Source organism: Eurosta solidaginis, chromosome 4 (assembly GCF_040869045.1).
Source record: "Eurosta solidaginis isolate ZX-2024a chromosome 4, ASM4086904v1, whole genome shotgun sequence".
NCBI classification, from domain to species: Eukaryota; Metazoa; Arthropoda; class Insecta; order Diptera; family Tephritidae; genus Eurosta; species Eurosta solidaginis.
The window spans coordinates 123,437,899-123,463,217 of NC_090322.1; the positions used below are offsets into that span (position 1 = coordinate 123,437,899).

The window sequence follows — 25,319 nt, forward strand, 5'->3', positions numbered from 1 at the left end:
GTCTCCAAAAGTTCCCGTAATAGTCCCAAAAAAACCCGAAATGACAACGACACGATTCTAGACTTATCCAGAGAACCACACAGAAATGTTCCCTGAAGGGTACCAAAGTGATCCCGAAAAAGTTCCGAAATTACCCTGACGGGCTTCCGGACGAATCTCAAAAACCATCCAGGAAGTGCTCCTAAATTATCAAGATCGCGACAACCATAGAGAAATGATTCCGGAAGGGTCATAAAATGGTCCCGAAATAGTCCGAAAATGGCTCCGATGGGATCCCGCACGTATCCAGATGTGATCCCGGAAGGGTTCCAAAACTATCCCGAAAAAGTAAAAAAAAAAAATCGCAAAATTACTCCTCCGGCATCCTGTACGGATCCAGAAATGACCTCGGAAGGGTTCCCAAATGATCCCAACATGGTCCCGAAATGACCCTGATGGATCCGGCAAATGATCAATAATTGATGCCGGAAGGGTCCCCAAATGATCCCGAAATAATACAGAAAGTCATAGAATGACCCCTAAGGGGTCCCCAAATGATCCCGAAATAATCCAGAAAAAGTCCCGAAATTACCCTGATGGGTCCCCGTACAGATCCCAAAATCCATGCAGAAGTGATGCCGGAAGGGTCCCCAAATGATCCCGTATTAGCCCCGAAAAAGTCCCGAAATGACCCCGACGGGATACCGGACGGATACCGAAAACCATCCAGAAATGATGCCGCTAGGTACCACAAATGATCCGGAAATGACCCCGTCGCGATCTCGGACGGATCCCGAAAACTATCCAGAAATGATGCCGGAAAGGTCCTCCAATGATCCCCTAATAGTCCCGACATGACCTTGACGGGATCCCGGACGGACCCCGAGAACCATCCAGAAATAATGCCGAAAGGTCCCCAAATGATCCCGTATTAGTCGAGAAAAAGCCCCGAAATGACCAAGACGGATTAGATTAGATATTTGATTAGATATTAAATAAGCTTATACTATTTTCACACAGACGGCTTATTGAATAATAAAGGCAATTTTCTACATTAATACTAATTTCACACAGACGGCTTATTGAATAATAAAGGCAATTTTCTACATTAAGACGCTTATTGAGCTCAATCTTCCCTACAAAATTCGAATCTATTATTATTTCATTAGTAGCTAATCGAATGCCTATTGAAGTCAAAAGCACAATGCAACTCTGTTTGCAGCGTTCCTCTTCCGTTTCCGCTTCTTAGTTTTCAAAGCAAATGTCATTGTCTACATGGCGGAACGATACAAGGTGGCCGCATCGAACAGCTGATTATAACCTTTTTTATTTGATTTGATACATCAACTACCGGCGCAGTACGATTTTGACATTTGTCCTTCGAATTTACAAGTACATGGAATTTTTTTTGTTTGTAGGTATGTCACCATGCTCCCACCTTGTATCGTTCCGCCATGATTGTCTGTCTCATCCTTCATACTAATCCAGCAGTTACTTCTGTGTGAAAGCAAAAAATTTACGATTTCATTAGCAGGTGAAATGAGATCATTAAGTTTCTGTGTGAAAACAGTATTAGATACTAGATTAAGATTAAGATGTATTTAAAAGACCCTATACGAGTAGACAATATCTTTGCTAACGTGGTTAGTCGTCGAAACACTTGATAATATTTAGAACAGGGGTAGAGATAAAATTTTTATTTTCCGGTGGGATCTACAGTATTTACACAGAAACTTTTCTGTTTTGGCGGCCACATGAAAATTTTCAACTTAACTATTGTATAATAATAAAAGTAGAAAATGAAATTTCAAACTTACCAAAACTTCACAAAAATGGTATAAAATGCAGTAAATTGGCAAAAAAAAACAAAATTAGTTTTATATTTATAAAAATGTGGTAAAAGTCTAGTTGAGGGGTCGACAGCTAATACGCTACCAAAAATATCGAGAGAGGTGTCAAACGACGCGTCTTGACATTAGCATTAATAATCCGAAGGCGGAAAATAAAAATTTTAACTCGTTCAAAAGATATTAACGAAAACCCGAAAAAAGACCCGCGGGTACCTCCGGGTAATAGTCTAGTTGAGGGGTCGACTGCTAATACGCTACCAAAAATTTCGAGTGAGGTGTCAAAAGACGCGTATTAATTAGGAATGGTATTTCTGCGTTGGCGGCCTTCGGCAGCGCTTTTAAAAAATAACCCTGGGCTACGCAATGCCAAGTCCAGGTGTGTGGTATAACCGTGGCTACCGCCACGGTGATGCACAATTTTTTGGTGGGTACGAACACAACAACAACCACATGAAAATCGCCAACTTCAACTGCAAATATCTCCGGACATATGTAAAATTTTTCTTTTCCGCCACCGGATTATTGTTCTCGAGATTAATACGCGTCTTTTGACACCTCTCTCTATATTTTTGGTAGCGTATTAGCAGTCGACCCCTCAACTAGACAATTACCAAAAATATTCTTAGAACTTACCATGCAGTCGTTGCGGTGATTTAATTCAAATTAATAGTAAAAAGCTGTTAAAAGGCAACTTGACACTCCAATTTGAATACAAGCTGTCAACGAATGATGACCAAAGCATAGACGAAAAAACTCACCACTAACTAGTTTTTTTTACGTAAAAATTGGTTAGCAAAATGGTGAGCAAAGTGGTTAACGTTAACCACGAAGAAGTCATTTCTTAAGGTAAGCCCATTACGCTGCACGACATGTAGCAGTAGCGGCGCTTTACAGTACGACATATTTTGGTAATTCACATTAAAGGCTTGATTCCCTAGGAAAGCGGTACCGCTTTCTTGTAAAGTCAGGTTAACGTAATTATTCTTTGTCAAATTATATCCGTCATTATTTTTGACTGTCCAATATTGTTTATGTTTATAAAAGTCAACATATCTTAATGCACTTCACCGTGTTATATTTATGGAAAACTCGCGCCGGTGATCGCGGAAACCACTTCAAGAATTTTTATGAAATCTGGTCAAGTCCGTTTAACTTGGTCCAAAATAGGCTACTCTATAATTTGTATCTCAATCCGAGAATCAACTAGAGGCCGACCTATACGAAATAATCAATTTATTTGCACAGTCTATTCTTGGATTGGGTATTCCTATACATAGCTGATTTGACATTGTAGAGCCACTCATGCTTTCGCACAAAATCAATAAGTGCCTCGTCCTCTTCGTTTCTCCTTGTTTCCGTTTCCATTTTCTAATCTGTTAATTAAAGATTAATAAGTATTCACGTACTTAAATATATTCCCTGCATTCCAATAAAGAGTATCTCGATAAAAATTTAATATGCAAATGCAATAATAATCACATTGTTGTTGCATTTGTATGTTAAATTTCTATCGGGATCTGTATCACTGTTCATTAGAACGCGAGGATTACTTTAGGCAGCCTTACCAGCCATTAAAGCAATAGCTCCAAAGTCCAGTAAATAAAAAAAAAAATTAATGTTTATTTTTCCAAAAGAAATTTTTATTTTTGAAAAGCAAAATGACTTGAGTTATCAATCACATTCAAACATCATTAAACGGAACTTATCTGACAGTTGTCAAATCAACTTAAGCCTACCAAGCATCATTGTGGATTAGACAAGTGTGATAACTTCTGCATAGACGTCAAAATTACAAATAGAACCGATCAACTGATTTTTAATTTACTATCATGGTCTCATTCTGCATCTCTTTCTATCACCCGCTGAAGATATGCGCCGCCATATTGAACTTGCTGTTAAAATCACTAAAAGGTAGCCATCTTGATCACCCTGTCAGGGAGTTTACGGATAGGATATCAGACTTGTTTTATCCACAATGCCAAGCATGACAGTTCTCAAATCAACTAAGTCTACCAAGTATGCTACGAGTACCCATATATATTTGGTAATAAAATACCAAGTGAAGTATTTCTATCCTTATGTGACAGTTGAGTAAGAGGCGCTGAGCTCTAGGTAATGATGAAATACCATCATAGGTATAAAACCCATTTTTCAGAATAAATAAAACAAACGTGTAATTTATGTAACTTATATAATTTAACGTGGTTTTATAGTGGTTGACAATAATTTATTGAAATAAAATTTTTTTCTTGAGAATGTTAAAAATAGATGTTTTCAGCATTACTTTTCGATCTTGCGTTGCCTTTTCAATATTTTTCGTGATCCTTTAGTAGTTTTACGTAAAATAACAAAAACCGGAATGACGATGGCGAGTGTAGACATGAGGTAAGATTCCGTGGTATATTTGTGGAACTTGTTTTTAAAGCGCATAGTGTAAGCGGGTGTAATAAATGGAACTAAAAGCAGAATCCAGTGGCAAAGTTGGCAGTTTTTCATCGCAAATATTTTGGTGGAACATAAGTTTATTGTGCTATAAAACAAAGAAAATAATAAAAATAAAACTATTTTGGTTGAATGTTTTATAAAAAAAAAGAGAAAACATGTTAATAAAATGATTAAAAGTGGTGAAGTGAGTGATCAGTGCGCAGTGAGTGTATAAGTGGGGTTTAAAGATAGGGCATTTTTGGGGGGTTTTTCGCAAATATCTCGAAAAGTATCAGAGATAGAGGTTTTCCGCCACCGGATTCGAGATCCTGGGGCCGAAACGCGTCTCTGGGTACCACTCTCGAATTTTTGCGTCGCGTATTAGCAGTCGACCACTCAACTAGACTATTACCAGGGATGCACCTTAACGTTAAGCTAATCGTTTATCAAAAAATTTCCACCGTTTCCGTTGAAACACTTCGAAATATTATCGATAAAGAAATTATCAAGATAAATTGTATCTCGTTTTTAACCGAAACGAAAAGCTTTCGTTAACGTTAAAAACGTTAACGAAAACGTGATACTTTATGTTTGAATTGTGCTGGCAATGCTATAGCCATGGTGAAGCCGTAAGGTGGCAACAACGAGCGCACATACACACACAAACTCTATGTAATTTGTTTGTGTAATTCGTTGGTGGTAATGTCAAAAATACTCTGAGAAATGTTCGTACTGTCAAAATTCATCAGAAAAGTTGCAATCAGCTTGGCTAATGCCTTCACCTTTAATGACTCCGCCATCAATCAGCTTTGCCAGCATAGTTTGAAATTAATAATCAACATAAACGATTTGATTTCGTTTTGATATGGCAGAAAACGAAACGAAATCATTTCGTTAATTTGACGATCTTAACGTTAATAAACGAAACGAAATGACTTCGTTTCGTTTATTAACGTTGATTATCGTAACGAAATGATATCGTTTCGTTGGTTAAGCATGCCTGACTATTACCATCGAATCTTCCAATTCCAATTGGTGGCAAGAGGACTTGGCTGCCTCTAGTTAATGCGCCAGGTTAATTTAGAAGTGCCTAAACAGCTAACACACGTCACACCTAAAAGCCCGTAGCACAAACACTTTTTTAGTTTAATTACCACATTATAGTTTTTCATCATTTTAAAATATTTCCCGGAATAATTAATAAATTGTCTTATTAAGATGACGCTGTCATTTCGATGACAGCAAGAAACGTCGATGTGTTAGTGGAGAGCGAAAAAAGCTTTGAATGTGTGGGTGAACTAGTTACCTCCGGCTTGTAGGGATAATTACCCTACAAGACAGGTACCCGTTACCTAATCGATTACTTAATCGTTACCAATAAGTTGGTCACCAATTATCGTCTTAATGACTTTTACATTGCTTTCGGGAAAAAGGTAACGCATGCGCTCTCTCAAAATAGTGTACGTGTGACTCGCTTTCTCGCTCTTACCTATTGTGTTTTCGACATTCCTTCTCGCTCGATTTTATTTACATTTTTAAGTTACCTCATTAGGTATGTTTTCGTTATCGCTAACCAAAACATATGCAACAACAACACGGGTAACTGGCCTATCGGTTACCCGGACCGGTTACCTTCTGACAAATCGCTTTTTCCATGAATGAAACGCGTCATTTATGTTCAGATAATATTTAATTATAAATAATTCATATATACAATGTTTTTTTTTTACAATTTAAATTATTCCCTTATTACTCTAGTGAACTTTACATATGTGAATTTTTATATTTATAAACTATATAAATACATTAACGTCTATTCATAGTCGTGCCCTTTCCGAAACCTTGTTTTGAAGTTCTTATTTTTCCTGCGCTGGTAGTGTTGCTCATCAGTTTGCAGAGTCATATTAGTTTGGTAGGTATAGTAAGATCAGACGTAGCGAAATTAGGAAGCATGTCAGGAGTATCACCAGAATCCAAAGAAGCATGGTGATTCATTTCGTCACCTCCGTTTTCTTCCATATCCGGATTCATTCCATACTAGTCATTATAAATAGCTTGTAGATGCCACATAGGTGTAACCATACCCCCAAGATCTTTCCGTTCAAATCTTGTGGTGTACAATGAGCAAACTTTTCATAAACATGTACACGTAAACTTGTACTTTTTCTAAATTGTTCACCACATTCTAAACATAGAAAAGATGTTCTTTCATCCACTGATTTCTTATGTTCCTGTATTAAGTGTTTGCGTAAATACCATTGTGATTACAATATGGACAAACAGTCAATTCTAAACTTTTCGTTGTTACATCAATTGTTTCAGCGTGTTGTACACGTAATTGAAAATTCATACTTGAATGTATTTTCGTCTTCCAATCGCATAATTTACATTTTAAATAATGACTATTGGGCATATGAGAAATCTCATGGTCCAATAATTTGTTGAAGCTTGGTGTAGCTGCTTGAATATCACAAAATTTACATTGTAAATGTTCTGGTTTCTCTACACGATGCATAAAGTTTAGATGCTTTTTCCAACAATGTGCTGAATTTAATTGAAATACATACATTGGGCATTGTCTCATGATAAATTTTCCATAAATATACTAAACCTCTTTATGTAGGCTCTTTTCTTAACATCTAATTCTGGTCGTACCGGATATGACAGTTTTGCTTCAGGTTATAATCCACACTCATACTATTTTCAGATTCTGTTTCATAATTTTCATCATTTTCAACATTGGACTTTGCATCAACATCATTATCATAATCGTCGTTTTTTGATAACTCTGTTGTAAGCTTCATATTTGTCAAAGGTTCATCTTCCTTAGTATTAGAATTAGAAACATCGTCATCTTCGGTTAAGTTTTTTATCAAGTTTAGCTTTTTTCCTAGGTTTAAATTATTCACTATCCGTACTAGAATTAATACCATCATTAACATTTTTCGTGGTCTGTTTGAGTTTTTAAATTTGCCAATGGTTCGCCTTTATCAGTATTAGAATCAGAATGGCCTTGGCCATCTTCACCGTGTTGCAAAGTAGGCGACATAAGTTGGTGTTGATGTTTGCGCATATTGTGGATATGTTGGTGGTTCACTAGTCATTAATTGTTTAGAAGTTTCAACTTGTTGCGATTGTTGTTGTTGTTGCTGGCTGATGATGTGGTGTTAACGTTTGTTGTACAATTTATTCGGGTGACTGCACATATTGTTGGTGTTGTTATGGTGCTGGAAAACCTTCCGATATTGAAAGTCCTTGATTAGTGTAATCCCCACGTAGTGAACGACTCCTGTGACCGCGTCCGCGGTAACTATTACATCTGAAGGCGCTTATATAACAGGTTGACTCTAAAGTAAAAACCAAAACAAAATATTAGAATCCGTGTTTATGAATAACATATTTAAAATAAGCTCTTACAACAATGTTATCGGTGGCTACATCCCCGTGAAAGTAGTGTGGTGTTCCTCCTTGTATAAAGGTAGGTACTGGATGTGCTCAACCGTGCAGTTTTCTTCTAATTTGAGCAAATGTATGTTCTTACAGCCACAGCTGGAATATTTGGGATATTTCTATCCTCACATCGTCAAAATCAAATTACCTAGAATGAAAAAGAAACTCATATCAGTAAGAATAGATTAAAAGTTTTTAATATAAGCCGAAAAGTGTTCCATAAATAGGGCTCCACACATAGCTCTTTTCTGAGAGGCAAAAGGCACAAGAGAAATTTCAGATAACTAGAATCAGGACCTGGTAAAGTAACTTCAAATGAACCTCCACCATGCCTATGCATCTTCCGTTGGCAGGGGTACCCAAAGATACTTTGCTGTTGCATTCATAGAGAACATAAAACTATAACAAGGGACAATTGATTTATGTTACGAGTAAATTAATTAGACGTGCTACAATAACAAATAAATACAGCTGACTGTTTAATCTATTATGCGAAGTTCTTGAATGGATGTTCAAATTGAAAAGGAAAAATTAATGCTAAAATTGCTTTCCCCGACTAACCCGGGAACGAATTGATATGGCTACGCCATCCTTCTTTAGCAGCAGTGCCGTGCACCAGTTCTGTTTTGGACAGGAAAATAAACGTTTGGTTGTCTCCAAGGCGATTTAGTCGCCACTACTTCGTATGCGCATTTCTCTGCGCTCCCTTTCGGCATGCATCAATTTCGTCATTACTATAAAGGCCATCTTGCTCACAGCAATCCAACAATCTATTTGTCCGCAAATTCGTGGAACTAAATTCCTAATGGAAGGTTCCTCTCCAAAAACTCTGTTTACAGACAGTCTTTCGCCGTGAAAACGAGGGCAGTGAAACATTACATGTTCTGCGCTTTCCAATTCGGATGGACAGCTTGGACAGAAAGGATGCTCCTCTACCCCACGCTTATGTGGATATTCCTTGAAGCCACCGTGCCCGCTCAATATCTGTGTGAGATGGTAATTTAGTTCGCCTTGTTTTTGCTTGTACCATTACGCTATATTCCGGACTAGCATGAAGGTCCAGCGCTCTTTTCTCGAATCTTCCCACCGTTCTTGCCACCTAACTATTGTTCGTGACCTTGCGCTTTTCTTAGCATCTTGAGATGGTCGGCTGAATCTAATGCCATACAGATCGGCCATTTCACCTGAGAGTAGATCTACTGGGATTTTCCTGGATAAAACATGGATCGCGTCGTGGGAACAGCACATGCTATTCGTATAGCAGTAATGCGGTAGGCTGCTAGTATAACTTTTTGGTGGACCATTCTGTGCCATACTGGCGCCGCATATAATATTATAGAGCTGGTTACTTTGGATAATAGCTGACGGGTAGCTTCGCTTGGGCCGCCGATGTTGGGCATTATTCGCGTTAGGGTTCCACTAACTCTAGAAACTTTCTCACCCACCGCCCTGAAGTGCTCCCTAAAAGTTAGTTTTGAGTCAATGATTACTCCCTAGATATTTCAAGGAGGGCTTTGAATGTATTTGATAATCTCCTATGGTTGGGACCAACTCATCCACAGTCCGCTTTGAGCTCATCAGAACCACTTCTGTCTTATTGCTAGCCATCTCCAGCCCCGTGTTCAACCATTCGTTTATTCTTCCCACGGCGTCATTACATAATGCTTTGAGCAGATCAAGTTTCTTGGCGACTGCTACTACGGCAATATCATCTGCATAGCCGACAATTTCCGTGCCTCCGGGAAGGTCGATTTGTAGCACCCCGCCATACATCGCATTCCAAAGAATTGGACCTAGAACAGATCCCTGAGGGACACCGCCCGTGGTGTTGTGCTTTCTTAGTCCCTCATCTGTATCAAAAGGGAGTACTTTTTCGCTTAGATAGCTACAATTTATTCGGAGCAGGTACGGAATTTGTCTTGGGACACCCAAAGTGCACTCACGCTTCTCATGGCTCCAGTGGGTTAGCGGCTTCCTAGAACTTAAGCCACTTGCTGCTTCTAGATCTGACAGCTGTCAGCTGGAGTCTTAGCCCGGCAAGCGCAGGGCACGGGCACAGAACGTAATCGATCGTTTCCTCCTCCAACCCGCACTTCCTACATCTGCTATCACTGACCAAGCCTAATTTAAAGGCATGTGACGCCAGAAGGCAGTGTCCAGTAAGAATACCCGTCATGAGTCTAGTCTACAGTTTAATGATAATGAAAATATAAGAATCAGTGTTTATGAATAACATATTTTAATTAATCTCTTACAACAACCTGATCGGTGGCTACATCGCCATGTAGGTAGTGTGGTGTTCCACCTTGTATAAACGTAGGTACTGTATGTGCTCAACCGTGCAAATTGACATTAGCAGAAACATTATTTACATCAGGCATGCTTAACCAACGAAACGATATCATTTCGTTACGATAATCAACGTTAATAAACGAAACGAAGTCATTTCGTTTCGTTTATTAACGTTAAGATCGTCAAATTAACGAAATGATTTCGTTTCGTTTTCTGCCATATCAAAACGAAATCAAATCGTTTATGTTGATTATTAATTTCAAACTATGCTGGCAAAGCTGATTGATGGCGGAGTCATTAAAGGTGAAGGCATTAGCCAAGCTGATTGCAACGTTTCTGATGAATTTTGACAGTACGAACATTTCTCAGAGTATTTTTGACATTACCACCAACGAATTACACAAACAAATTACATAGAGTTTGTGTGTGTATGTGCGCTCGTTGTTGCCACCTTACGGCTTCACCATGGCTATAGCATTGCCAGCACAATTCAAACATAAAGTATCACGTTTTCGTTAACGTTTTTAACGTTAACGAAAGCTTTTCGTTTCGGTTAAAAACGAGATACAATTTATCTTGATAATTTCTTTATCGATAATATTTCGAAGTGTTTCAACGGAAACGGTGGAAATTTTTTGATAAACGATTAGCTTAACGTTAAGGTGCATCCCTGATTTACATAAACATAGCTTGGTATTTGTGCAGGCCTCAATATAGTATACATTGGTCCAGTTCGGTGTGCACCAGCCACTGGTACAAACACTTTTGAATGCATAGCTTTCATATAGGATGGATGTCCAGCAGTGCTCCGGTTGTGCCAATATGTATTGGGCTTCTCGGTCTCTTGGTACGGCTGTATAGGTATAAGCGGGTGCAATGTATTACTAGTCTGCTCAAGATCGTATGGTACATAGGTGGCTCGAAGACACCAGAGGGGATTGGGGCCAGAGTTTTCGGACCCAGAGCCAAATTATCAGTACCTCCAAAAGCACATCCGAGCATTTTCCAAGCGGAAGTATTCGCCATAAGTTAGTGCGCTAAGCTGAACCTTCAGCGCTGATACCCCAATGAAACAATTGCCATACTCAGTCAGACAGCAGTCCCTACTAAAGGCATTTGCGGCGTTCGAAATAAAGTCAGCACTGGTCCTTCAGTGCGTAGAAAAGCTGAATCAATAGGAGCACACAACGTAGTACTGTTGCCCTGGGTCCTAGGCCACAGGGGAGTGGAGGGTAATGAGCAGGCGGACTCTCCCCCAGCGGGTAAGGGGGTCAGAATATACCCGCGGTAGGTATGCCTGTCGTAAAAGGCGACTCAAATACCATATTCAAGGGGTATGTAGCGCAACCCTTCAGGTTGCCAGCGCAATATATAGCTTCTCCAAACCCAATTGTCAACCTCACCTATCCGCGGCGAATCCTGTTTCACTAACAGACGAGGCTCTGGCGACCCCAAGCTCCTCATGGAACTTGGGGGTGGGAGGGAGGCGATGGCCTGAAGGTTTAATGTGGCCACATAAATCGTTCCCGAGATGGTCGGGCTAGCACCTTAATGGTGCTGTGGTACCGGAGCGTACCGGATCTGTATCCGGCAAAGGACCATCACATCGATAAAACTCCCCAAAGCCTTCGGGGAGCAACCTTATCGCTACAACAACAACAACAACAGCAGGCGGACTCAATGTTTAATTTGTTGCGTCTCTTCCACAAATTGCCAACCTCCCAGCAGATCCTTGCAGCGGGTCTGCGCCATACTCTCCTCTTCCGGGAAGGTATCGACCCCAATCCGGGTCCTTCTCCTGACCCCAGTACTGAGAAATGGGTTTGCTGCGTTTGCCGGAAAATAATCTTTTTAGGGCCTGAAATATTTCAATGAACTTCCTAATCACATAAAAAGTAGTAATAACTTCAATACTTTTAAAAAAAGTTTATTGGAGCATTGTAAAACCATTCCAATAAGATAAAGTTTTTTTTTCTTTTATTTTTTTACATGATATACCGATACTGGAGCGCGAAAAGGGAATGGTAATATTGGTAGCAGCAAAATACACTGCACCCGGCCCTAAGGAAAAGAAAATCAGTCGCCACCTGTAACTCCAAGACAGTTCCAACAGCTAATTTCGCTGGAATTCTGTATTTTCAGCCTATATTTACTGTTGCTGATCGGAATCACTCGCATTCCGACAGCATTAATATAACAATAAAATCATATGATGTGTAACCAAAATAAGGTCAAACAAAAGTTGGAGCAGGGGGATTGGAAACACGTCCTTTTCAACCTCCCATTATATTTTGAGCTGGGCTGATCGGAATCTTCATGCATTCCGACAGCGGCTTTACTAAACAAAGTGGAGGGGTGATTGGGTACACGTTATTTTCAATTTCCAATATCCAAAGACAGGTTTAGCTGTGTTGATCGGAGACCAATACATTCTGACAGCTTAAAATACAAATATATTTGAAAAATATAAGTTCCAAATTTTCTTGCCTTAAGCTGGGAGCACTGGAGGATTGGAAACGCGTCCTTTCCAACCTTTCTTAAATGACTGGCTCCCAGACTCGTCCGTTTGTCACGCCAGTAAATATGCTGATCGGAATCACATGGCATTCCAACAGCATATTCAATAGAAATAAGTGATTATAACAATGAATTGTACTTAGTAGTTTAAGTTTTAGGCCTAAACAGCCGTAATAATCAATAAATTAAATTAAAAAAATAAATACTCTTGTCAGTGTTTCACGTGTAAGGGATGGTTGCATCGGACAGGTTGCTCTGGGCTAGATTCCAAAATCCAGCGTCCTCGTAACTTTTATAAATCTTTTGTGGCTCTTGTTGTTCACGACCTCATTACATTATGAGGAAATACGGCACCTGATAACACAGCCGTATGAAGCTAAAAAACACAAGCATGTCTTCAGTGAACTCCACAAACAGGCGTCGGACCTCTAAGCCGGTGATTCCTGTACCCAAAGAACAAAACTAGCAGAGGAGGAACGCACTCTCCCTAGGGAAACGCGAGTAGTCACTCTCAACTTCGATCTGGATACCGTAACTGGTTAAACTCTTACCTATCCAGAATCAACCCAGACATACAAAACATTGTCCTGCTTGTAATGTGTCCCCACATGACACCAACCATCTCTTTAACTGTATTGTGGAACAAACGCCTCTAACACTCCTCTCATTATGGTCCACCCCTGTTGAAACAGAAAGTTTCTTTGGACTCCCGTTAGAGGACATTGATGACAATTTGTGATCGGTCGCAGGCGGACAACACGGAAAGAGAGGCAGCAACTGCATAACCCATCGATCCCGAGCCGTTCCTGCCAGTTGGCCCACAGAGGCATTTATTAGCAGAAGGGAGGGAAAAGAGAGAACATTGGCGCAATATGCCAGGCCTGAGTCAATCTAACTTACTGTTAGGGGGTTACAGCACAACTCGATATAGGGCATTAATAGGCCTCTCGAAAAGATAACCTAAGAACCCTAACGGCTATTCTTACTAGACACTGTAGACTGAACAGTCACATGCAAAAGCTGGGTATAATATCGAACAACACATACCGATTTTGTGATGGATCAGCGGACGGTGGACCATATCCTTCTAGATTGCGGCGCAATTTCAAGATGTAGGGCTAAGTTTATGGGCTCACCATGGCCAGAGCATTCCCACATTTAATCCCTCAAGCCAAGAACACTGCTGGGGTTCATCAAGGAAGTCGGCTAGGATGAAGGCTGTGAAGGAGATGTGCAAGTCACTTTGCAATCCTCAATAAATTATCTATCTATCTACGTTCCGGTCTTTAGTTCTTAGTCTGATTAATTGTTAAATTTTTAGACTAATAAATAATTAAATAAATAAACAAGCACCATTGTGGTACTAGCCCCACCATCTCGGGAACTATTGATATGTCTGTTTGGATGCCCAGGTTTCTGTTTGGTTAGCATCTCATTTCTCTCCCTGATGGGGTGTATTCTCGCCTCATTATGTAGATGGTGTTATGGGGACATAAGAAGACAGCCCGTGGCGATTCTGAGAGCAGTATTTTGGCAGGCCTGTAGCTTCTTCCAGTGGGTAATTTTTAGGCTTGGCGACCATATGGGTGACGCGTAGCAAGTAAACGGCTGGCCAATTGCTTTGTATGTAGTAATGAGTGTTTCTTTATCTTTTCCCCAGGTACTGCCAGCAAGGGATTTGAGGATTTTATTACAGCTCTGGATTTTCGGAACAATTGCGGCTGCGTGCTCACCAAAATGTAGATCCTGATCAAACGTCACACCCAAGATTTTGGGGTGTCGGACAGTCGGTACCGTAGTGCCATCGACGTGGATGTTCAAAATGGTCGACATTTGGGGCCTCCATGTTGTAAATAAGGTCGCGGAAGATTTAGTCGGTGATAATGCCAGGTTTCGCGAGGCGAAAAAACTGGAGAGATCAGGGAGGTAGCCGTTTATTTTATTGCATAGCGCATCGATCTTTGGGCCTGGGCCTGTGGCCATTATTGTGCAGTCATCGGCGTAGGAAACGATTGTGATTGTGTGTGTGGTAACCACACCACCACCGCCTTGTAGGGTAATAGAATAAACAAAAATACATCACTGTAAAGGAAGAAAAGAGAAGATGGTGAACTTCCGGTTTATTATTGGATTGACGGCTGAAGAATAAAGTATTAAGATAATTAATCCGAACGTTTCTGCTGTTTTATTAACCATCCAAGGTAGAAATTACACGAATTTATTTGAAATTAAGAAATGAGGTATAAACAATGCACATTATTGCATTTCATGTGGTATTCACTGAAATGAGTAATGAATTGGTGCCACAGCAACATCAACCGGGGAGCATAAGAAGGCGGCGGGATAACACAAATCCGCCGGAGTTGCCTGCTTTCATTCTGCAAAGCAATTTTCTGGCGGCCACGTCGAGTTGAGTTCGCCTTTCGCCATATGCCAAAATCTACTTAAGCCTTCTTAAAAAATCCTTGCGCAATTTCTGAATGGCTGCATCAAATATACAAAGAGCTCTTCCGTTGCTTATGATATACTTTTCAACTTAAAATAAATAATAATGGTTGTTGTTGTTGTTTTATTAACAGTGAGGATATTGTGGTAGAATGTAAATACATATTTTAGCACAAATTTGTACAAATAAGTGTTTTTTCTTAAAAGAACCAATTTCCTTAAACTATTTTGATGCATTCCCTTAAATTAAATAGTAAAAAAACTCCTATGAAATGGCAAAGAAATCTCCCTCTCCCTCACATCATAATACCTACTTTTCTCCCATAACCGGTTTCCTCTTTTTCGAACATTGTTCAGAATAGGAGGAAAGGGAGAAGTGAAAAAACTCACAAGGAATTTTTATTTAGAATGCGAGGAATGGGAGAAGGGAAAAAACTCGCACGGAATTTTCGTTTAGAAATGGGCTGCATAACTGTGGTGGCCTAGTCCTAAGGTGAGCGATGACCAAGATCTGCTCCCTCCCAGTCCAGGGTGTTATGCGGCACCGTGCCCATTGGATGGTTTGCAGCCGGGAGGTTAATATGGCATTTGTACGGAGCCTCTCTGACACCGGGCCGCCTCAGAGAGTAGAAATGGTCTTACCGCGGTAAGGGGCTCTGCCGCGGTGGACGACACTTTTTCCCCTTTCCAATAAATTGACCCTAAGCTGGCATCGTCTAGCAAGGGGTCGTACGAACAATATGAGTAACAAAAAGAATCTTCGTCCTCCTCCACAAGGGGAAGGACAACACCAAGGGAACCCATACGCCCTAGTGTAGTAGGAAGAGCTATCATGATTAGAGGGAAGAGCGACTTGGGAGGAATCCTGGACCGAGGGAATGACCGTGGTGCAATCCCTAAAGACGCCGTTCTCGACGTGCTGATGGAGTCTCCGGGTAGTCCGCCGCCGCCAGATCAAGGTCCTCGCTTGCGAAGACGCAAGGTCTGTTGCGCTGTACAAGGCAGCAGCCGCAAAGCTGGGACAAGCCTATCCCCGGGCGATTATCGAGGTCGTCGACTGGACGGACATTCCGGCTCGGCCAAAGGCTAGCGCATGGGTTTCAGCAGAACCTGAGAGAATTCTCAGGATGCTGCATCTCATGAACCCAGCTCTCCCAACGCAGGACTGGAGTGTCATTCAGGTCGAGGACACTGTAGGACCTAGGAGACAGATCGTTTTGGCCCTGAATTAGGAAGCTCTCGAGCACGTATAACGTGGCGACGCACAGCACGCATCCCTTTCGATTACCTCTTTGGACACGGACAGCTCATGCTGAGGTTGCTCCAGATAAATCTGCACAAATATAAGGCAGCCTCTTGACCCCTAATGGGACTGATTGATCAACTGCTCAAGGGAAGGAAAGTGCTTTCCTCACTGGGGAAGGTTGATATAACACGATTTGTCGCAAGGAGCATACCCCAGTGTGGTGTCCTTTCCCCTCTACTATGGAACCTAACGGTAAACTCGCTATTAAGAGCTACTAGTTTGGGGAGCGGGAAGGGTGTGGCATATACTGATGAACAAGCGATTGCCTACAGAGGCAGGTTCCCTCAAACTTTATGCGACTTGATGCAGGTACCATAGCGTACCGTCAATTTCGATAAAGTTGAGCTTGTCTTATATACCAAGCGGTACAAAATACCATCGCTAGACCTAGCAGAGCTAAATGGGGTGCACCTAAGCCTGGCAGATAAGGCCAAATTTCTAGGCGTAGTTTTAGACAAGAAGCTGAACTGGAAGGACACCGTCATTCAGCGACAAAAGGAAGCGTACATTGCATAATATACGAGTAAAAGAGCCATTGACAAAAATTGGGACTCCCCCCAACATATGCAGATGGATTTATACCGCGATTTTCCCACCCATACTAATGTATGGGATAGTCCCATGGTGGCCAGCCTTGAGCAAGACATCAAACCTAAACTTGTTGGGTAAAGTCCACAGATCCAGCATGATAAGCAAAAGCGGGGCTCTAAGAAGAACGCCTAGCGAAGCTCTTCAGCTCATTCTTGACATCCTTCCATTGGATCTAGCTGGGTATCGAGCGGCGGTAACGTCAGCCCTGCGTCTAAGGGAGTTGTCGTGTTGGAACAACAAAACCACAGGACACAAGTATACTGAATAAATATAGTTTTCTTCCTCCTAGCACGGACCGCTGTGCGACCACAACAGTTGCGGAAACCAACTTTAAGATAAAGATCCCCAGCAGGAATGACTGGACGGAGTCGGATAGGTGCCTTGCTATTGACAGCAGCAGCGGACGGCTCCAGCTCTCCTTCAGACTACCCGACCACTGCAGTGTATTCCAGGCAGAAGTTGCAGTCATAACGGAAGCCGCAGCTAGGATAGGGGCACACACCGTCGGCAAAGAAATTTTTATTTTCAGCGACAGCCAAGCTGTCATAAAATCTCTTGGCTCCTACTCGTTCAATTCTGAACTAGCATTAAGCTGTCGCCGATCTCTTCAAGAGATGGCTCAACAGAACCGTGCACACCTCACATGGGTCCCTGGACATAGGGACATCGAGAGAAACTGCATTGCAGATGAACTCGCTAGACAGGGTAAAACCAGGCAAGTTATTCCTGACCAAGAACGCTTAGATATGCCCTGTCCACATGCAAGCTACCGGGGTGTGGAACATCGAAAGAAACCTGGCCTAAATGGGATCCTAAAAGATCCCGTCAGGTGTATAACCTATGAAGGGATACAATTTCCACACTTGTTGGGGCACTAACTGGTCTTTGCCTCATAGGCAGGCACGCAGAAAGGTTAGAAGCGCCTTATCGTCGTTGCTGTAGGAGCTCTAAAGAACCCCGCGGTAGGTATGCCTGTCGTAAGAGGCGACTAAAATACCAGATTCAAGAGGCTGTATAGCGTAACTCTTCAGGTTGCCATCGCAATATACAGCTTCTCCAATCCCAATTGTCAATCTCACCTATCCCCGGCGAATCCCGTTTTACTAACAGAGGAGGCTCTGGCGACCCTAAGCACTCATGGAACTTGGGGGTGGGGAGGGAAAGATGGCCTGAAAGTTTAATCTGGCCATATAAATCGTTCCCGAGATGGTCGGGTTAGCACATTAATGGTGCTGTGTTACCGGAGCGTACCGGATCTGTATCCGGAAAAGGACCATCACATCGATAACACTCGCCAAAGCCTTCGGGGAGCAACCTTATCGCTACAACAACAACAACAAAGGAGGAAACGGTGGTTCACCTCATCTACAACTGTCCAGCACTAAGCGGGGCACGGCAGCGCTTTCTGGGTGCTCAATTTCTAGATAATCTGAGCCAGGTTGTGGAGCATGCCATTAAGGACCTGGTAGCTTTCATCAGGTCCTCAAAATGGTCCGAAGAGGAAAGATAACGGTGTATTTTCGTGGTATCACAACGGGCCTAATACTACTGGCCTAAGTGTGCCCTCGGGCAGCCACCTCAACCTAACCTTGCAAATATATCTTGACAGAGCCAAAATATTTGACCTTCGGATTATTGTTGTCGATGTCAATACGAGTCTTTTGACACCCCTCTCGATATTTTTGGACGCGTATTAGCTGCTGTCGTACAGAATTACCGGAATGTTAATGTGTCCGTTTAATTCTGTTCTTTCATCAACAAATGTTGAAGGTTGGCCACTTTTGCATATTACATGGCGCTGATGTGATAATTTCCCTGCAAATACCTGCAATCAAGTCATCAGTCAGTGGATGATGCTGTATTAAAAATTATTTTTGTCGGGGCTATCAGTTTCTTTGAAAAAATGGGGAATATTTTATATAAGGTGCCACGATTTTCCAACTTTTTTTTTTTCGGGGGGTGGGGGGAGTCCTAAAAATCACAAAATTATCATCCGCAACTCTAGGAAACTCTTGGTTTATGAAAAAATAGCTTTTAAATACCGAAATTTGGTAATATTACGACTTAAGTTTTGCACTTAAAATTCGCGTCGAACTTGTCGAAACTAGTATCCAAAGACGCGTATTTTCGTCAAGATTCAGAATTCATTAGCGGAAACTATTTTTTTTTTAACATTTTTAAAGTTATTAGCGAAAAACCGGCCGGTACAATTATCGCTTTTTTTTCGTTGTTGAAATTAAACAAACGAAAACAAGGAATGCATACATGTGTATTCGTTAAACTATCAACGAGTATTTGATAGTGCCCGATGTGTACGGTATAACTATTTTTGCCATTGGCTTCGCGTACGACTTCAACTGACATAAGTGCTTTTTCTGCGCTACTTCGCTTTGACACCGCCATAAAATAAACAATACAACTTTACTTACTTCACTTTGAAATAACCAAAGCATATTTGCAAATCTCCCTCTATGTCTGTCAAAGGCTACAAAATCCTGCCATAAGTCCCAGACCTAATGCTTATACATTTCATTCTGTTTACCATATTGATTTTGTTAGCTTTTTTACATGAAATCGAAAACATCTGGAATTTAAAGCTTATTAAAGAAAAGCGTCGCATTTTTTGGACATGAAATAGGAAAACCTCACAAATTTGAATTTTATAAAAGAAAAGCGCCGCAGGCGGAAATTTTTCTATGTTTCGTACATGAAGTGGGAAATCTCACAAATTTTAACTTTAGGAAAGAAAAGGGTTTCCTCGGAGCCTTGTAGATTGACGCATCTATAGCCAAGTTTAAATGGAAAGCTTTAAAGTTTCACGCCATCCCCGTTTAGCACCATTCACAATTTGATCCAATGTTCTATCTATAACGGTTCAATTTTTACCGCAAACTGATGGGTTAGTCGATCAGTGCTGATTAAAAACCGATTAGTGTGCATATCTCTTGAACCAAGCAGGATAGGAAATTTTTTTTTGGGCAATATGTAGGTATCCTTTTGTAGATTAAATGACAATTTGATTGAGAGTTCCATAATTAACCCTTCAATGAAAAAATGGAGTTTATCTGTACACATATGACCCCGAAACCCGATTCGGCGCCATATCTCTTGAACCGCGCAAGATTTTCTAAATTATATTTTTGCATTAGATAGCCATCCCCGTTTAGAACCATTCACAATTTGATCCAATGTTCTATCTATAACGGCTCAATTTCTACCGCACACTGATGGGTTAGTCGATCAGTGCTGATTAGAAACCGATTAGTGTGCATATCTCTTGAACCAAGCAGGATAGGAAATTTTTTTTTGGGCAATATGTGGGTATCCATTTGTAGATTAAACGACAATTTGATTAAGAGTTCCATAATTAACCCTTCAATGAAAAAATGCAGTTTATCGGTACACATATGACCCCGAAACCCGATTTGGAGCCATATCTCTTGAACTACGCGAGATTTTCTAAATTTTATTTTTGCATTAGATAGCCATCCCCGTTTAGCACCATTCACAATTTGATCCAATGTTCTATCTATAACGGCTCAATTTCTACCGCACACTGATGGGTTAGTCGATCAGTGCTGATTAGAAACCGATTAGTGTGCATATCTCTTGAACCAAGCAGGATAGGAAAATTTTTTTGGGGCAATATGTGGGTATCCATTTGTAGATTAAACGACAATTTGATTGAGAGTTCCATAATTAACCCTTCAATGAAAAAATGGAGTTTATCGGTACACATATGACCCCGAAATCCGATTTGGAGCCTTATCTCTTGAACTGCGCAAGATTTTCTAAATTTTATTTTTGCATTAGATAGCCATCCCCGTTTAGCACCATTCACAATTTGATCCAATGTTCTATCTATAACGGCTCAATTTCTACCGCACACTGATGGGTTAGTCGATCAGTGCTGATTAGAAACCGATTAGTGTGCATATCTCTTGAACCAAGCAGGATAGGACATTTTTTTTTTTGGCAATATGTGGGTATCCATTTGTAGATTAAACGAAAATTCGATTGAGAGTTCCATAATTAACCCTTCAATGAAAAAGTGGAGTTTATCTGTACACATATGACCCCGAAACCCGATTTGTAGCCATATCTCTTGAACTGCGCAAGATTTTCTAAATTATATTTTTGCATTAGATAGCCATCCCCGTTTAGCACCATTCACAATTTGATCCAATGTTCTATCTATACCGGTTCAATTTCTACCGCACACTGATGGGTTAGTCGATCAGTGCTGATTAGAAACCGATTAGTGTGCATATCTCTTGAACCAAGCAGGATAGGAAATTTTTTTTTTTGGCAATATGTGGGTATCCATTTGTAGATTAAACGACAATTTGATTGAGAGTTCCATAATTAACCCTTCAATGAAAAAATGGAGTTTATCGGTACACATATGACCCCGAAACCCGATTTGGCGCCATCTCTTGAACTGCGCAAGATTTTCTAAATTATATTTTTGCATTAGATAGCCATCCCCGTTTAGCACCATTCACAATTTGATCCAATGTTCTATCTATAACGGCTCAATTTCTACCGCCACGGTGATGTCCTTCGGCCGCGCTTAGTTAAAATAACCCTGGGCTACGCCATGCCAAGTCCGGGTGTGTGGTATAACCGTGGCTACCGCCACGGTGATGTCCTTCCGCATATTACCTTATAACTCTTATGTATATTGTTATGTTAGCCGATCCAACACCGGCTGCGCCATGCACAGTAATTCTGCGTAGAACACCTTTCCGCGTAGGCGGCCTTCGGCCGCGCTTATTTAAAATAACCCTGGGCTACGCCATGCCAAGTCCGGGTGTGTGGTATAACCGTGGCTACCGCCACGGTGATGTCCTTCCGCATATTACCTTATAACTCTTATGTTTATTGTTATGTTAGCCGATCCAACACCGGCGGCGCCATGCACAGTAATTCTGCGTAGAACACCTTTCCGCGTAGGCGGCCTTCGGCCGCGCTTATTTAAAATAACCCTGGGCTACGCCATGCCAAGTCCGGGTGTGTGGTATAACCGTGGCTACCGCCACAGTGATGTCCTTCCGCATATTACCTTATAACTCTTATGTTTATTGTTATGTTAGCCGATCCAACACCGGCTGCGCCATGCACAGTAATTCTGCGTAGAACACCTTTCCGCGTAGGCGGCCTTCGGCCGCGCTTATTTAAAAAAAACCCTGGGCTACGCCATACCAAGTCCGGGTGTGTGGTATAACCGTGGCTACCGCCACGGTGATGTCCTTCCGCATAGTAGTAAAAATATATATTTTCCTTTTTCTTTATTAACTGAAAGGTGGCACGTTAATATTTATATTTGTTTTTTCTTTGTTGATGTGGCAGCACAGCTTTGTAATGTCATCGATAAAATATATACATGCATAAATGTGAATGTTGATACAAAAGCGCGATTTATTTAATAAAAACATTTAAATTAAGTAAAAACAATGCAAGAATTATATGTGAAATATACTAAAATAAAATTTAAGTGTATCGTTACCAATTTATATAGATATTTATGAGCATAAAGGTTTTGAAAGATGTGCAAATTGTAAGTGAGAGTGCTATAGAAATTTGCTAAATTTGCAAGCTTTAACATCAAATAACTCGTAAACTATAAGTCTGCGCACTTTAAGTTAAATATATTTGTGATCGGGAGAACTCCCTCTTTCATTTGATACCAAGTTTAACCCCGAACTCGGGGGGTGCTAAACTAAATCGCTGCCAAATACATTAATTTCAAATTATTCAGAGAATTACAAAACAAAATACATCGATAGTGTATGTTTGTTTGCATTTATGTCGACGTGTCACCACCTTATAATCTTCTACAAGTTAAAAAGATATTGTTGCGGAGCTGGCAACACTATTTACCTCCTTCATTGGTTTTCGTTTGTTTAATTGCAACAACGAAAAAAGCGCAATAGTACCGACGGGTTCTCCGCGAATAACTTTTAACCGAGAAAAAAAATGTAGTTTCTGCTTTCGGATTCTGAATCTTGACGCAAATACGCGTCTTTTGATATCGCTATCGACATGTGCGACCCGAATTTTAAGTGCAGGACTTAAGTTGAAATTTTACTAAATTTGGAAATTAAAAAGCTTATATTTCATAAACTAAGAGTTTCCTAGAGCTGCGGATGGTAATTTTGTGATTTTTATGACCCCCTCTACACCTACAAATCAACAAAAGTTTGAAAATCGTGGCACCTTATATAAAATCCAACCCTTTCCATAATATTCTTACCTTCAGGTCTGCCATATTATTTCGGTTGCAGATGACAATTCGATTATAAAATAAACAAACGAACTCGTCGACGCGGGTGTATTTTTTCTGTTTTAAGTTTCGTTAATTATTAAATTAAAACGCGTTGTGGCTTAGTTGTTAACATCGGTAGTGGCTAAAATAACTCAGTTTAATGATTTGAACTTATTCCAAGTGCGGTATTTTAAATAAATCGGTCAGAACGCATTAAGTTTGTTCGGTGAAATTTACATTTTTAAACGCTTATATTTCATAAACTAAGAATTTCCTAGAGTTGCGGATGATAATTTTGTGATTTTTAGGACCCCTTTTACCCCTACAAATCAACAAAAGTTTGAAAATCGTGGCACCTTATATAAAATCCAACCCGAAAAAATCACCACAATTATTCCCAACCATTATGGAATTATAGAAGGTGGCGCACATTGTGAATCAAACTAAGTGTGATATCTCATCTGTCAACTGCCTGACAGCATGTTCAATATGGCTACTTTTTAGCGTTTTGACAGGGTGTTGTTCAATATGGCGGCGCATTGGGCCGCCTATCTTCAGCGGCTGATAGAAAGAGATACAGAATGAGACACCGATAGTCAATTACAAACATTGTGAATTCATACAATTGGCGAATGTTTGACAAAAACGTTCACAATAGCAAACAGCTTCGATCACCTGTTCATTGCTACAACAACAACAACAACATCACCTGTTCAATCGCTGTTCGATTACTTAAATCATTTTCCAATAGGGTTTTCAAACATTTTTGTAGACGACTGGCGTTTTGCATTATTTACATATTTTAACATGTTTGCTTAACTGGCTGGTCGCATTTAATCTATTAACCAGATTTTAGAAATAAATATTAATATGTAGTCTGATTTTCTGTATACACATTTAAAAGAAAAGCTGATTTCAAACACAAATGAGCAATTTAATGCACTTCCAATTTAATAACCGCGAGCAAAAAATAAACCTTTCTTCCAATCTCTGGCAATTCGCGACAGCCGTTCTCCCTGTCAGCTATTATTTGACAAGAAGATATGGCAATGGAGGCATAGAAAAAATGTTCACTTGTATGAATACACAATGATTACAAATCAGGTGATCCAAACACTTTGGAATTTTGACGTCTATGCTAAAGATATCACACTTACACCCCTATAATCAATTTTCATACGTTTCGTAAAAAATCAACTTTCATGTTGCGATTTCCACACGCCCGATAGATGTCCTATTGTGAATGACAGCAGAGTTTTGTTTACAAATTTTTTGTGAATCTATACGAAACAGGTAGCAAAACAAAACGTAAATACTAACAATTCATTTGTCTTGTACGTAAAAGTGGCAAAAGTTTTTAAAAGCTGTTATAATAAAATGTTTATGCAACCTCTGTTACCTTTTATATAAACTCAAATGAACAAATTGACGAAAGAAGAAAATTGAGAGATGCTTCCAATCTTCTTGAAATGAACTCTACACTGTAAGTACTTGACATACTAAAAGTAAAAAAAGTTAATTAAACAAAATTGATGTCAGAGTATCACCCCTATTATGAACTCATACGATACACGATAAACGCTTGCAATCTGTTGTACCGTATTATGAAATAAATTCTAGCGTGTGAAATCCGATCGTTAGCGTTTATCGTGATATTGCCATATGCTAACTACCGCACCAGCTGTTAAATTTTCTACGTTAGCTATCGTTGATAAATTTTTGCACGATACGTTGGGAGCTATTTAAATAAAAGTAAATATAAAATTATTAAAAAATCCAAAAGAATCCAACTAAAGCCTCAACACTCTGTTGCAACACCCTGGGCAAGAAACCTTAAAGTGGCACATACCTTCAAAATATTTGGGATGGATGACCTATTTTTACGGGCGCGTCTGTTAAGACATACTCTGAAATCAATTTTTTTTATTCAACTTTTTTTTTTACTTTTAATATGTATGTAGAGTTCATTTCAAGAAGATTGGAAGCATCTCCCAATTTTCTTCTTTCTAGGACCTCTATGCAAGTTTCGTTAATTTGTTCATTTGAGTTTATAAAAAAGGCAACAGAGGTTGCAGAAAACATTTATTATTACAGGTTTTAAAAACTTTGCCACTTTTACGTACAAAACAATTGATTTGTTAGTATTTACGTTTTGTTTTGCTATCTGTTTCGTATAGATTCACAAAAATTTGTAAAT

General features: G+C 40.2%; 1 long non-coding RNA gene across 1 annotated transcript; it reads right to left on the bottom strand.

Annotated features, from left to right (window-relative positions):
• Nucleotides 1–7,579: 7,579 nt before the first annotated feature.
• On the bottom strand, nucleotides 7,580–23,413 carry LOC137250257 (uncharacterized). Its single transcript, XR_010952882.1, has 3 exons — nucleotides 23,111–23,413; nucleotides 7,671–7,851; nucleotides 7,580–7,600 (listed from the first exon to the last, which is right to left on the bottom strand). It is a non-coding gene; the product is annotated as an uncharacterized lncRNA (long non-coding RNA).
• Between the last annotated feature and the right edge of the window lie 1,906 nt (nucleotides 23,414–25,319).